This window comes from Lepidochelys kempii, chromosome 5, assembly GCF_965140285.1.
Source record: "Lepidochelys kempii isolate rLepKem1 chromosome 5, rLepKem1.hap1, whole genome shotgun sequence".
Taxonomy (NCBI): domain Eukaryota; kingdom Metazoa; phylum Chordata; order Testudines; family Cheloniidae; genus Lepidochelys; species Lepidochelys kempii.
In genome coordinates, this window is record NC_136384.1 from 33,589,682 (window position 1) to 33,600,780 (window position 11,099).

Below are 11,099 nucleotides of genomic sequence, written 5' to 3' on the forward strand. Positions count from 1 at the left end.
GATACAACACTGCTGTGACTGTGCACACTTACTACTAGTAAGCCAATCTGTTTGGTTGCAGTTGGTTGGTTCCTAAATTTATCCACACAATTTCAGTAAACTGGTGCAGGAGATACAATTGGATGTTGTGAATGAAAAAATTTTTCTTTGTATCTGAAACTCAACAAAAGGTTAAGTTAATTCCAAGATAAAAACTTTGTTACAGTTAACTTAAGTTGAAAATACAGATCTGAAACTTTAGGTGAAATTTTCTTGTGTGTTTTGAACCTTAAAAGAAAAAAAAGTTAAATAGAAAATTCAAAAAAAAAAAAAAAAAAAAAAGGAATAGCTCTATCATTGTAAACCAGAATCTCCTTGGCCAAATAGGGCTACCACTATCATTCAGACATATTCTCTTATTTTCGCTAGGGCCCTTGTAGAGAGCAGGAGTGAAGAGATGGCTTTATGGCTACTGCTCACATCTTTCCATTAGAAGAACACTGGCAACTGGCAGTATCCACTGACACAGAAGTCCACTTCCAGAAAGCTCATCACTGGATAGGATCCTACAAGATCAATGTTTTTAGGCTCCACTCTCATGAATGACTATCTTACTGCTGAGCCAATCTTGTTGAGAGATCTTTTAGCAAGTACTTGTGGCACCTTAGAGACTAACCAATTTATTTGAGCATGTAGCTCACGAAAGCTTATGCTCAAATAAATTGGTTAGTCTCTAAGGTGCCACAAGTACTCCTTTTCTTTTTGTGAATACAGACTAACACGGCTGTTACTCTGAAATTTAGCAAGTACAGCTCTTAGGAGTAGTAGCTGATCTTGCTTCTCTGTGGAGACTCATGATCATGTGGCTTCTGTGCATAGTCAAGCTGTTTATGGGACCTGATGAAAGATGACATTTGGCTATATGCAATCTTAAAGTCAGCATAGCCAGCAATACTTCCCTCAGCCAATGGTCTTTGCCTTCTCCACCTCAGGCAGAATCCTAGTTGATGAGTTTTCCCCCAACTTACTTACTGTGTTTTAGACTTCTAGAACTGGAGTCTGGAAAACAGAGAGGGCCCTTACTCTTCCTTGAAGACTTCTGAGATACTTGGAAGCTGTGTGAATCATAATAGGAAAGCCTACAGAGGGTGCTTCTTACACTGCCTTTTCATCTGAGGCTGCTTCGTCTGAGGTGGTCAGAAGAGGGATGCTTATTAATTTGCAGACACCACTTGTCAGCCCCTTTTGTTCTGAGCAAATGAGGCATAGATTTCTTAGAAAGATACTCAGAGAAAGGGCTGCCATACTTGCTGCAGCTCGGTGGTAGTGGTTACTGCTTCCTCACTGAACCTACCCTTCCACATTTTTGTTTAGGATTGGAAAACACTGCCTTTCTTTATGTGTGAGGGCATATAGAGACCCTTCAAAAGTTGTGGCTGTGTGATGGGGTGTCCACCCCACAAATGTCCTGAAAGGGTTAAGGCTGCTTGAGAAGGGGGCAAATTAATGCAACAGGCCACAGCTGAGAGGAATCAGGTGGCTAAGCAATCCCCTGACTGAGGGAGGAAGCCCAGCTGGGGAGGAACGAGCTGGGCTGGATTTATAAATACAGAAATTGGAAGCAGAGAGGGCTGCTGGGAAAGCCTGCAGTTGCTGCCTGGGAGAAGGGAGGTGTGGTTGGACTGGCAATCCCAGAGTGGGGGAAACTAGGAAAGTAGGACAGGAATTAAGGAAAGACAGTACGGTCTAAGAGGGAACAGACCTTGATTGCTGGCTAGAGGGTCCCTGAGCCAGAAAAAATGGAGTAGAGAGCGGGCCCAGCTTCTCCTGTCAGCTACTGAGGGAGTGGCACTACGATACAGTGAATAGGAAGACTACCTGAGCCTGTTTGTTGGAAGAGACTTCCCAACCCAAGAAGGAGAAACCATTATGTGGTCTGGCCAGAGGGCCAAGTCACAAAGAGTCAGCAGTGGTTCCTGGAGCGAGAGAGGGTCGGCAGACAAGAGAGCGAGATGAAGAGATGGTGTGCTACTGCAGAAGGGTCATCTAGCTCTGAAGCTAATTCTCAGAGCGGCCAGGAGGAGGTGCCATCCCTGTGGTGCCATCCCTGTGGTAAGTGGACCACCTTGTCACAGGCAGCTATTGCTGAGTTGTAAAATTCAAAATTAACAGTTTTGAACTGTATATCTAGTGATCGCATTTGGGCAAGACAAGCAAGATAAGGCTAAAAAACCCCAGCTAAATAGTCTTGAGTCAGTCAGTGGTCTCTGAAGCAGTGTTCAGCTTGGGAAGGCCTCTGTGGAGTCCAATACAAATAGAGTAACCATCCAGCACATGCATCGCACTCTGCACAACACCACAGTTGCACAGTCGGCTGTCCTGGATGCCCCTAGCATAGTCGGTCATGGCAAAGTGAACCATGCCCCAGAGGTGGCATCTGGGCTGGTGGTGATGTGGTAGTTCCTGTTAGTGGCAGAGACTCTCTCCCATTCTGTCCACCAGAGTGAGCTGAAGATGTTATCAGCTGGATGGAAAGCATGCCGTACTGTCCTGATAGGATTTCTGCGACACAGTCAGTGGCAGGGTGCATCCCATATAGACCTGAACACTTAAGTGTGGTATTTGCTGTACCTTTATTAGTTTGTTGGGTGCATTCTGATGACGGATGTTAGGTGGAGGGATATTGGCTAGGACTGGTAAACATACAAGTTTTGTTGGCTTCAGGGCGCCTATGATAATTCTGTCGGTATGATTAAGCTGTGTTTCTACCACTCTAGTGCAGGCAGAGCTTATCTAAATGGGGGCACAATATTCTTTAACTGACCAGCAGAGAGTGAGCCCTGAACAGTATTGTCACATTCCCCTGGAAGGTAATCACAGGTAACCAAAACTGCAACCAGCAAACTGAATCTATTGGATCCTGGTTACTGTGGACCTAGAAAAGAACAAGGATCTGTATTAAATGTTGGCGCAAAGAATTATGAGTATAGTAATTGCTGGATCCGCCTATCTACTTATGTGCAAGAATTTGGGGGAAGAACCATAAATACTTACACATAATTAGGTTTGGCTAATTCAATTTTTTAAAATAATTTTGATGGATTATATCTATGTTTGTTTTTAATAATTTTTTTCTGTTTTTATCCATTTAAATTTTCACAGTTATGGGAAATAATGGTGGTCAGACAACAACTATTTCATGACGGTAGACATTGAGATTCAAAAATTAAACCTTTCAAACACAAAGTGTGAGTATCACAAGTCAAAATATACACAGTAAATATGCTTCAATCAAACTCTAATTCTCAAGCAGCATTTTTTTTTCTTTGCCTAACTGTAAATTTTTATTATTATCAGTGGAAATATTTTTGTCGGTTTGTCTGTATATGGTGACATTGATTGTTTGCCAACAGTTACTGATAAAAATTGAATCATTCCAAGCCTTCCCATAATGGACATTTCAGTTCTGACTCATCTCTAATTCTGAAAGCTAAATGCTTATTCTTTCTTGGAAATACTTCATTCTCTCCTTCCCACGTCCTGCCCCCCATCAACAGTGCTCTGAGCAAGGATTCTCACACTTATCCAATGCAGGAGATTGTCTCGTACACCACTTCCCCTCCTACTCAAAATTACATAATATCCTTGTGACAACTAAGCAAGTGCTCATATAGAAAAGCAATCGTAGGAAAATGAAGTATTCTTAGCTGTCGTTAGTACAATATGTTTAGTTTTTATGGAACACAAGTTGAAATTCTGGCCATGCTGAAATCATTGGGAGTTTCGTCTTCAGTGGGGTAAGGGTTTAACCCCCATTGTCTACTTTGCTCTCCATTTCATCTCCCACTCTCATCTGCTCTGCTTCCCTCAACTGCAACCAAGAAGGAAAGTCAATGCCATGGTACCAGCCAGCTCTGCATGGACCATCAGTGGTCCACTAATAACCACTTGAGACCCACCAACTTACAGAATATCTATTTCTCTTCTTTATATAAGAATGTTGTTCATTCTTCCTTTACAGCATCATCCTCATTGATCAGCATTCTCTGTCATTCAAAATTTCTGGTAAAAGGAAAAACTATACTTTTTGATGTCATACTAGTAAATGGGTAGTGAGTAAGAAGGAGCCCTGTTAGTGATGTTATGGTCAAGGTTTTCAAAAGTGTTCGGTAACTCAATTGTTAAATGCCCAACCTGAGATACTATGAAGGGTATTGCTTTTCAGAAAATGCTGAGCATTCATCCACCCTCTGAAAATCAGGCCCCTTAAAGGTATCTCAAGATGGGAACCAAAAAAAATTAAGCACACAAAATTACTATTCCCTTTTGAACATTGAGGCCTATTATATAAAAAGGCAACATGCTTCTAATGCCTCATGAGCTTCATCCTTCCCACATCCCTTTGGATGGTGCAGCTGCCTTCCCCAGAATGACCAGTTCTGTGGGCCGGTACCAACAGGGGTATGAAGCCATGGCCCTGACTCCACCATGGCCCTCCCTTCCACTTTGGGTCAACTTGCACCCCTGGGAGATATCAGGAGGGAGTAGACCCTGTGTTTTCCTAAGCACTAGGATAGCTTTTATGCCTGGCCTTTGCATGGAGTGCTCTACGTGGGGAAGGGTAGGGGGAGTCTCTATGTTCCTTACCCCCAGCCAAGTACACCATGCTATGGCCAGATGCAATTCTCAGTGCAGATCAGGAGGGAGACTGCAAAGCTGGTGCTGGACCAGTCCCCTGGCATAAATTAGAGCAGCTGTGATGGGTTTATGCCAGTCAATGCTCACTTTACACAAGGGGAATCCCTAAGTGATAAGATCCATGCCTGACTAATCTAATCGCCTTTTATGATGAGATTACTGGTTCTGTGGATGAAGGGAAAGCAGTGGATGTATTGTTTCTTGACTTTAGCAAAGCTTTTGACACGGTCTCCCATAGTATTCTTGTCAGCAAGTTAAGGAAGTATGGGCTGGATGAATGCACTATAAGGTGGGTAGAAAGCTGGCTAAATTGTCGGGCTCAGCGGGTAGTGATCAATGGCTCCATGTCTAGTTGGCAGCCGGTATCAAGTGGAGTGCCCCAAGGGTCGGTCCTGGGGCCGGTTTTATTCAATATCTTCATAAATGATCTGGAGGATGGTGTGGATTGCACTCTCAGCAAATTTGCGGATGATACTAAACTGGGAGGAGTGGTAGATACGCTGGAGGGGAGGGATAGGATACAGAAGGACCTAGACCAATTGGAAGATTGGGCCAAAAGGAATCTGATGAGGTTCAATAAGGATAAGTGCAGGGTCCTGCACTTAGGACGGAAGAACCCAATGCACAGCTACAGACTAGGGACCGAATGGCTAGGCAGCAGTTCTGCGGAAAAGGACCTAGGGGTGACAGTGGACGAGAAGCTGGATATGAGTCAGCAGTGTGCCCTTGTTGCCAAGAAGGCCAATGGCATTTTGGGATGTATAAGTAGGGGCATAGCGAGCAGATCGAGGGACGTGATCGTTCCCCTCTATTCGACATTGGTGAGGCCTCATCTGGAGTACTGTGTCCAGTTTTGGGCCCCACACTTCAAGAAGGATGTGGATAAATTGGAGAGAGTCCAGCGAAGGGCAACAAAAATGATTAGGGGACTGGAACACATGAGTTATGAGGAGAGGCTGAGGGAGCTGGGATTGTTTAGCCTGCAGAAGAGAAGAATGAGGGGGGATTTGATAGCTGCTTTCAACTACCTGAAAGGGGGTTCCAAAGAGGATGGCTCTAGACTGTTCTCAATGGTAGCAGATGACAGAACGAGGAGTAATGGTCTCAAGTTGCAGTGGGGGAGGTTTAGATTGGATATTAGGAAAAACTTTTTCACTAAGAGGGTGGTGAAACACTGGAATGCGTTACCTAGGGAGGTGGTAGAATCTCCTTCCTTAGAGGTTTTTAAGGTCAGGCTTGACAAAGCCCTGGCTGGGATGATTTAACTGGGAATTGGTCCTGCTTTGAGCAGGGGGTTGGACTAGATGACCTTCTGGGGTCCCTTCCAACCCTGATATTCTATGATTCTATGATCCCATGGGTTAAATTCTGCTTTGAGATGAGCCAGAGAACTGGGGCCACAATCTTTATCAGGGATGTACACTTCTGGTACTCTATTTCAGCAATATCTTTAAGATTCTTTTACATTCAGAATTCTGAAAAAAATGAGAACTTCACATTAATGTAGGTTAAGTTGATGTTTTTGGTCTTGGCTTGTTTAATGGGTACCCTGCAGTACTGTTTAGACTGGGGAATGACAAGATTACTGTTTGCCAACAGGAAATTAGGTTGAGTTCATTATAAACACACCAGTAATCATCTGGAATGTATTTAGGATTATATTTTAACCCTGTCCCTCCTGCATATTATACTATGTCATGTTTTCCTCCATACCAACCCTTACACATGGAAGATCATTGCTGAATTTTTCCATAAAACCACTACCCTTTCCTCCTTGAAATTCTTCCCAAGACCCACTCCCTCTGTAATACCTACAAGAAAATTGTCTAATACCATACATGAGAAATAGATAGATATTATATTATTGTTTGATTGGAATTGTAAGTCTTAGCAGCTTCATTATAGACCTTAACAACTGATATTTAATAATTCAACAAAGAAAACAGTTTTGACTGACATAGCTCTGATACTAGTATCAAACATGTCTTTTTAGATAGTTTACAGGTTGATGGTTTTATGTGTATAGTCACATTTTCAAAGCACCCAGTTTTGTGCATTCTGGTGCTTATAGACACATACTTGCCTGTACCAACAGGATGGTGCCTGGTTTCCAAAGCCCTATGGGTACAGGTTGAAAAGTAGGCCTGACTGAGAGCACATCTTGGCACACAAATATTTTGGGCAGAAGGTAGTGCAGGGATTTAAAAATGGGCTTGAGTGCATCAGATCTTGACACCTTTAAGAACTCATGGAGGACAGGTGAGGTCCCAGAGGCCTGACTGATAAAAATAGTACTTTTCTTTAAAAAGGGAAACAAAGATGACCTGGGGAACAATAGACCAATCAACCTAACTTCAATACCTAGAAACATACTGGGACAAATTATTAATATTGAGGAAGGAATGCAAGCCAAAATACATAAAGAACAGGTTAAAGAATATTTAGATGTTAGGTGTATTCAAGTTGGCTGTTGGAAACTTTCACTTCAGTTTCCCTGCTGCCTCTCCATTGCCGGAGACTTTCTCCATTGCCGGAGACTTTCACTACAGCAAAAAAGGTTCCAGCATTGGGGAGGCAACAGGACACCAGACGGCTGAAAATAGCCCTGTAGACATGGGAGGCACTGCTTGCGCAGAGAGCCAATAGGATATATACCATAAAGGTTCTGGTGTGTCTGTACTCTACTCGTCTAAACAGTGCCTCACAATCTACACTGCTGTTTATATCCAAGCTAGCTGGGTATGCAGTGTCTCTAGCATATATGCTGCCATAAGTACAGACATAGCCAAAGAGTTGTTATCGATGGTTTACTTGGGGAGTAGATCTAGTAGGATCCTTCAGGAGTCAGTCCCAGGACTGGTACTAGTCAATATATTCATTAATGACTTGGAAAATGAAGGTGAGAATATGTTTATCAAATTTGCAGATGGCACCACTGTGGGAAGGATTGCAAGCACTTTGCACTTGTCTTTATTGAATTTTGTCTTGTTGATTTCAGACAAATCTCCAATTTGTCAAGGTCATTTTAAATTCTGATGTCCTCCAAAGTACTACACTTAGGAAAGAAAAGTCAAATGCACAACTACAAAATGGGGAATAACTGGCAAGGTGGTAGTACTGCTGAAAAGTTCTGGAGGTTATAGTGGATCACAAGTTGAATATGAGTCAAAAATGTGGTGGAGTTGCGAAAAAGGCTAATATTCTGGGGTGTAAGACATGGGAGGTAATTGTACAATTGTGCTTGGCACTGGTGGGGCCTCAGCTGGAGTATTTTATCCAATTCTGGGTGCCACACTTTAGCAAAGATGTGGATAAATTGGAGAGAATCCAGTGGAGAACAACAAACAGGATAAATGGTTTGAAAACTTGACCTATAAGGAAAGGTTACAAAACTGGGTATGTTGAGTCTTGAGAAAAAGAAAACTGATAAGTCTTCAAATACCATAGGGTCCTTATAAAGAGTACAATGATCAGTTCTTCATGTCCCCTGAAGACAGGGCAAGAGGCAATGGGCTTAATTTTCAGTAAGCAAATTTAAGTTAGATATTAGGGAAAACTTTCTAATTAGAAGAGTAGTTAAGATCTGAAACAATCTTTCAAGGGAGTCCGTGGAATCCCCATCATTGGAGGTTTTAAAGAAAAGACTGGGCAAACACCTGTAGGGGATCATTTAGGTTGACTTGGTCCTGCTGTAGTGCAGGGGGCTGGACTTGATGATCTCTCAAAGTCACTTCCAACCCTACATTTCTATGATTCCATGATCTCTCCAACTCTAACCCTCCCCTTTCTTTTGTTTCCCAACTCTCCTTTGTAGCAGCAGGCTCTGGGGAAGTTGAGGCATCACCTAGCAATTCTCTGCTCTACCGGAGCTCAGTAATGTGTTGACACAATTCAAATTAAGGAAATAAAACTTTTCTATTTAACTTTTAAAGTATTAGCTGCTCTCATGCCTTGTGACACATGAGGCAACCCAGGTTTTTCACCTCCGTCTGTATAATGTCACATGTCTTGTTCCATTGTTGATTGTATCCATCACAGCAACATCTTTCTCAGTGGTTTTCTTATATGTTATCTGTTGTCTCCCCCTCTTCCATCTTTCACCAAGTTGCATCCAGTCAAGAGCTTGTCTATGGATATAATTTTTTAACATCCATTCAACATGCCCAAACCATGTCAGCCTTTTTTCTCAGATCATTGTCTCTACAGTCTGTAGGACAGTCCTTTGTTACTCATCAGCGTAAGTTACTACATCCCACTGGCAGACACCAGGTGTTCTCCACAAGCATCTCTGATGGAATGTGTCAAGTTCCCTGTTATGGGCTTTTAGCATTTGCCAAGTTTCAGAAGCATATAACCATGTGAGTATCAGAATAACACTGCATAACTTTATCTTCATTCTTGTATGTATCTCCCTATTTTTTTTCATATATTTGATAATCTTGACAAAGCTCCACATAGCTTTCCAATTCTTGCTTCTACCTCCTTGTGAAGTTGACCCTCAGTACTGATTATGCTTTCAAGATACGCAGATTAATTAACCTGCCTATACTCTTCTTTATCAATCACATATACGCCACCATTGCTGACTCCTCCTTTAATGATCTTGACTTTTGTTTTCTTAAAGCTGATTTCTAATTCTACTTTGGTGACCTCACATTTGACATTGATAGTGGTCTTTTTTATGGCATCATCATCTGTGACTAACAAAACAATATAATCTACAAAGTCAAGTTCTTCTCTATTGCACATAACTCCTGTGTCTTCCTTTGATGTTGCTCTTCGCATCATGTAGTCAATCAAAATGCAGAAACAAAGGGATGATAAGATTCAGCTTTGCCACACTGCTTGGCATGGGTCAGCCCTAAAGATGTATAGAACAGCTTATTATAGAAGCTTATGTTACTACTTTAAATCTAAGGCTGTAACTCATTTGCATGGGTACATTTCCTGTTTTAACCTTGTATATAACTTTCTTGTTTGTTTCCTTAGTTAATAAATCTTTAGATAGTTTATTACAGGATTGGCTACAGGCATTGTCTTCAGTTTGAGATCTGCACACAGCTGACTTTGGGTAAATCACTGGTCCTTTGGGACTGGGAGTAATCTGAATATTATTGTGATTTTTTTGGTGTAAAGTGACCATCAATCACATAGTCTGACTTACCAGGGTGGCAAGATAGACTGGAATGCCCAAGAGGCTGTCTGTGACACCATGGTAAGACTATTATAATGCTTTAGGAGTTCACATTTGTTACTGGGTTGGTGAAATCTAATTATAGAACATACAACCAGTTTGGGGGTTCTGCCTTGCTTTTTAACAGTCTGCCCTGAGATTGGCACTCATGATCATGAGCCACTCCAGATAGCATGACTGCTGTGTTTAAGAATGTGCCACCATGAAACTGACTATGAAAAAAATGGCAGCATCTAAATCACCAATCTATCCCTCTTTCCCCATGCATTCTGTTATAGCTACATACTTCACATACGTAAGTTCCAAGTTTACTTCTGTTAGCTCTTCAGAGCCAACACAACTATGGAAGATTCAACTAGATCCTATTAATCAACAGCATTGTTAACTAAGTTCTGATTGCAGATACCATCCAGTGGAGGGTGATCAGACAGGTGTGGGGAATGGGCAGAGTCATGGCTTCTCCCCCTAAATGCTGTGGCCAACAAAACTACAGTTATACATTGGGAGCAGTAATCTGCACAAGATGTAGGGCAAGAGAAGATTCATCCTTCTCCTCCCACCAGATAAGGAAGGGAATTGGAGATAGATTGTGACTCTATGGAGCAGATCTGCAGCTGGTGTAAATTGTCATAGCGCCATTGAAGTCAATGGAGAGGACCTGCCTCAAATTCCCAGTAAGGAGTAACAAGGTACTCCCCCTCACTGAAGGTTTGTGGCAAAGCCATAATTTAGCCTTAGGAGGGCACACTTCATATAAATTAGTACATTCAAAAGATAGGGCTTCTACAGCGAAGTAAGGTTTTTCTTTTTAAATTGGTGCCATAAAATATTATATACATGTAATATGGAGCTGTTCACGTTGCTGCAACCTCTCCTGATGGTGCGCCTAAAAAAAACCCCAACAATACTGCATTATGAGCCTTCTTTTGTTGGAGAGGGAGTAACACCTTGTGTGGTAAAATAGCAGTTCACACTTGGTAATGCTTCTCTCCTTACTGTGGGGATTTACAGTTTTAGAGCAAACACTTAAATATTACCTTATAACATGGGGTAAAGATGTTATTGTCATGAATTAGATAATGCTTCTTCAAGCTCTTAAAATGCACAGTGGTCTCTTAGTGCTAAGTATTGGTTTTCTAAATACTTTTATGAAAGATTGGAAAATGTCTGAATAATAACTAATCTTTGTTTGAAAACATAATTAAGTCGCTTATTTACAAGAAAGGCT